Consider the following 5,437-nt stretch of genomic DNA (forward strand, 5'->3'; position numbering starts at 1 on the left):
CATTTCCAACAGATTTTAATCCATTACAGCACATATTGTGTCAATCCATCTTGTTGAAGGTCTTCCTCTGTTTTGCTGACCCTTCATCTTTCTAAGCATAAAAGGTAGCAACATTCCTAAAGTTCATGAGACAAATTTTCACCATCTTTGCCCAAAAAGAAGTCTGTCTGCACTTTCCCCAACACTCATTCCCTTGTCTTTTGGCAGTTTGTAGGATATCCAGTATTTTTCTTCAATACTATAACTCAGAGACATCAGTTCTTCTTCCTCCATCCTTATTCATTGCCCAGTATTTATATTTGTAACAAGGTACCAGTACAAATATGTTGTTGTTGTTAGGTGCATTCAAATCAAAGACAACTCAGATCTATCCATTAAACAACAGACTTGAACCCTCTCTATATTGTGCCATCCTCCTTGCTGACACACTTGAACCACTTGCCGCAGTTGTTGTTGTCTATTTCAGTGAGGGTCTACCTCTCTTCTGTAAAGAAATATTCAGTCTCCTCCTTCAAAAGTTTATATTCTTGGAAACTTAATAGACGGTTCTAATGAATTGAAACCAACACTACATTAATGAATTTGAATTTGCTTTGGTATAATGCCATAATTCTAATGCAGTAATAATGGCAATGTGAATAAGGATAGGCAATTAAATCAGTAGAGCAGTGAGTATCTCACTGTGATCCAATTACAAGCTATATAATTAAAGAAAATATAGTTTTAGTCAATATAAAGCCAAGGCAATCCTTACCTTCATAATACATAGAGTAAATATTGTTCACCAATCAATTGGAAAATTTGTTATTCTGTTTTTAATATGTTTCAATTTATTCTTTACTGGATTTTTAAAATACCTTTATTATTTTTGCGTGTGTGTACCATCAAATCAGATCTGACTGGTACAGGAGGAAATTGTCCCTCCTTCTTCGGCAGAGCATGTGGTGGATTTGAACCATGGACCTCTGGTACTGCAGTGCAACTTCTTGCCACTAGGCCACCAGAGCTCCCCATTTTTTACCTATTTATGTACACATTTTTTTCTAATTTTATCTACTTTGTTTTTTCAGAGATGACAAATGAGGAGGAAGGTATGTTTTCATTTTTGTATTAGTACAAAGAACTGATTAGAAGAGAGTCGGTATTCGGGTGTATGGGAACAAGTCTATGGGTACTGAATTATGAAAGGATTTAATAAGTAAATGAATAAGAGTTTTGAGTTGGTTTTTGCATTGGGTTTTGTTGGTTTTAGTTTGGGTTTTTGTGGGGTTTTTTGCCTTTGTAAGTGCACTTCTATTCTTTTTAATGTTTGGTTGTGTTTTGTTTTTTTTTTTTATCCCTTTGTTCCACAGAGAAAAATGGAGGAGTGAATGTGAAAGGTAAGAGTCTTATTTTTCTCTTCCTAATAAGATTATAACTAACGGGACTACACTCCCACTCCTACGTGATGTGACATTATAGCTATGAAAGCCTTGGTATTATATGTGTTTTTCCCATTAATTTTAACTTCTTGATTTTTTTTTCTATACTGGAAAAGTGTGCTATATTTTTATTTGTAATGAGATTCTTGTTAATTAGGAAAAGAGAAGATAAAGGAAAAATACATTTATGTATATGTTAAATGTTTACATAAGTTAAAAACACAGATTTAGATTTCTGTCAAGAAGCATGCCATGTTTTTGGACTGTAGTCTTGGCAGATGTATAACACAATCCACAAGGACAATCTTTATCTCCTATTTTTGGGAGTATCAACCAGAATTGCTAACGTTTTAAGCAACCATTATTGCTTTCTTATAGTCCAGAATGAAGAAGTAAGAAAAGCAAGGGTGCATAGGAAAAAATAGGCCAAATGACAAATGGACCACATAAAACTCAATTTCTAAAACTCTGAAATCAGGAGAACTTGATAGAGTACAGCTACCACCACTGACCACTTTTAAAAGGATCACAGTAGATGGAAAAATGTGGACTTAAGCTCAAACTTAAAAAAAGAACAGGCTTACTTGATAGATAGACTGGTACAATTTCCAGTGAGTATGGCTTTTAGTCCCTCTTTCAACCTGGAACACCTAACCAAACACAGTTTATAAAGTGACCAATAACACCAGGGAGACATTGACTCTTTAAAATAGCCAATTATCTAAGCTCAAAAGTACATTTGCCTGAGTATAGAGCCAGAAGGCAGCAAAGGGTAGGACTGTAGGATTAATGGAAAAGAGCCTTGCTATGGAGGAAGTAGGAGAGTGAGATTACAATGCAGGTATAGTATACAGTGTTAAAAAAAACAAAACAACCTGTGTATGAATGTTTTAATAAAGAAACAGATTGGATTGTAAATTATCAGTCAAGTACTGATAAAAAAATTAAAAAGAAACTTGGCATTATACACTAAGTCATGATTTGCTTTCAGGAAATCTTATTTTCATGATTCTTGTCTATAGGACACCAGAAATCTTCATTCATCAATTGATGACATAATTAGCTGCACAAAATAATTCATACGGTAAATTCATTATTAAGAAGTTAAGCAAGAGATGGACTTTTGGGGACCAAATAAAAATATTGTAATGTTTATTTTAACATAATTTTATATTGATATAAATCAATAATTATATATAAATGATATAAGTTGTAAACTCCTGTTTATTCTACCAGCGTATGATAATAAAAGATGCTATACAAAAGCATTGATAAGGAACTATATAAATAATAACAAAAAATTAGTTCACATATTTTTCTTTATTAAAAGATTGTCTATCTTCTTTTTTTTGTATTTCAGAGCTAGTGAGGAAATTTAATGGTAAGTCCTTGTCTTTCTCCATAAATAAGAAAAAACCAAAGTGAGAGCAAATTTACTCCACCTCAGTTTTGTCAAGACTTTAAAAAAGATTTTAAAATGTAAAACTTATTTACATAGGAAATAGTACAAAAGGAATTAATTTTTGAAACAGCAAATTTCTAAAATCTTTAATGAATTATTAAAAATTATAGAATAATCTATAAAATTATTGTTTTTGTTGTTAAGTGACCCAGCGGTGACTACTACTCATAGCAATCCTATGAAAAACAGTTCTGAACCTTCCCCAATCTTCATCACCTTTTATATACTTAGGCCCAGTGATATAGTCACTGTTACAATCCATCTTTTCAAGGATTTTCTCTCTTTTAATGACTCTCTACTCTCCCAAGTATTACATCTTTTCCTAAGTGCCAGCCCGTAGTAACAATATGGGCAAAGTGTGTAAGCCAAGTTTTGCTATCCTTACCTCCAAGAAGCACCCTGGTTGTACTTTCTGTAAGATATTTTTGGTTGCTCTTTTGGCCATTCATGAGGTATTCTGTACTCAGTGTCTATAACTCCACAAGTCAAAGGCACTGCTTCTTCTTCAGTTGCTGCTTCTGTCATCCTTTTCATTAACCAATTTTCAGAAGTAGCAAGTATCTTAAAAGATCATGTCTTGGTTCAGGTGCACCTTAGTCTTTAAACAGACATCCTTGTTTGTTAGCACTTTGGAGAGGCCCTTGACAATAGATTTTTTCCAATGAAACTTGTTTTGTATTTTTTTTTTCCAAAATCAGGAAAGAGTGTATCAGAGATGCATCCTATCTCTGTATTTTTTTAAATTTTATACTAGTTTATTTACAAAATTCAAATACATTTTTGAGAACAAATTCTTTCAATTTCCCTCACTCCCACACCCATCAAAATGCATAACCCTATGATTAATCCCCCCCATCCCCTATGCATCCTCACCCTTCTTCCTCTGCTTCCACTCATTCCCATCCCCCTTAGATCCTTATACTCGTTCTCCAATATTGGTTTTATACAATATTTATCCTTGTGGAACTAAGTTAGTTCACTCAGTATAATGCTCTCCAGTCCCTCCCAAGTTAGGTAGTAATTTACAAAATCATTGCTCCCACGAAACACGTATTTTGATTTATTGACTGCAGGTATTACTGGTGTGATTGTGGGCCCATATACGGTGAAACTGTTTATTTATTTTTTCCCCTCCATCTGTCATGATATTGTCTCATGGCACCAGCGACATCATAGAGATGTCATGTGGATCCTGGATGAAAGTAAAGAATGTCTATTTATGCCTTATTGACTATGCAAACACATTTGACAGTATAGATTATAACAAGTTTTGGCTGATGTTGAGAAGAACAGGAATCACAGAGCACTTAACTGTGCTCAGGTGGAACCTATATACCTGGACCAGGAGGCTGTTATGAAACAGAGCAGGGGAACACTGAATGGCTTGAAAATGAGAGGGAAGTATGTCAGGGTTCTATTCTCTCTACATACCCATTCACTCTGTATGTTCAGCAAATTTTGGAGAAGCTGGATTCAGTGAAGAGGTGTGTGACATCAGGATTGGAAGGAGACTTGTCAATAGTCTACATTATTCAGGTGACACAACCTTGCTTGCTGGAAGTGAGAAGTTGAAGCACTTGTTGAAGAAGATCAACAAATGAAGTCCTCAATATGGACTGTATCTCTGTATAAATAAACAAAGATTCTTAACACTGGAAAAATAGAGAGTATCATGATGGATGGAAAAGAGATTGAGATGGTCAACAGCTTCATTGTGCTTGGATATACAATTAACACCATTGATACCAGCAGTCAGGAATTAAGGAGACACATTGCACTGGAGAAATCTGCAGTTAAGGACCTCTCCAAATATTTGAGGAATAATGATGTCTGTTTGAGAACAAAGGTACATCTGATTCAGTCCAGGGTCTTTCTGAACACTTGCTATGCATCTAGGAACTGGACAATGAATAAGGAGGACAGAAAAATAATTGACACCTTTGAGCTGTGATGTTGGAGAAGAGAACTAAACATCCCATGGAAGGCCAAGAGAATGAACAGATAAGTCTTGGAGAGGGTGCACCTGAAATGCTCTTTTGAGGCAAGAATGCTGATGCTTCAGCTCACATACTTTGGGCATGTTGCTAAGAGGAGATATTCCTTGGAGAAGGACACAATGCTTGGAAGGGTGGAGGGTTGGTGAAGGAGAGTAAGACTCCCAACTAGGTATAATAACAAGGTGATTGCTGCAATGGGCTCTTGTATTTTGGGAAGTGTGAAGATGGCAAAGGATAGAACACAGTTCAGGTCTTTTGTTCAGAGAGTCATACTGAACTATGATTCTTATGATCCATAGTCTACTCAATGGCCCCTAACAACAAAAACATCATGATATGTTCTTTTGGACCAGCAGTGAGGATATTTGTTTTCTTGATATTGAGATGTAATCCATGCTGAGGACTCTAGCTTTTTTTATTTGGCAGAAAATGTTTTAAATCCTCTTCACTTTCAGCAAACAAGGTTCAGTCATCTGCCTAACACAGATCTTTGATTAATCATCCTCTAATTCTGATGTCACATACTTATTCACAAATTATTTGTTTGAGAATATAGA

At 35.1% G+C, this 5,437-nt stretch overlaps 1 pseudogene; it reads left to right on the top strand.

Annotated features, from left to right (window-relative positions):
* The first annotated feature begins 1,072 nt into the window (after positions 1 to 1,072).
* The window catches only part of LOC102854342, a 14,293-nt pseudogene continuing 9,928 nt past the window's right edge, over positions 1,073 to 5,437 (top strand).

This window comes from Elephantulus edwardii, unplaced genomic scaffold (assembly GCF_000299155.1).
Source record: "Elephantulus edwardii isolate Elephantulus edwardi_28Jun2011 unplaced genomic scaffold, EleEdw1.0 scaffold00184, whole genome shotgun sequence".
Lineage (NCBI taxonomy): Eukaryota > Metazoa > Chordata > Mammalia > Macroscelidea > Macroscelididae > Elephantulus > Elephantulus edwardii.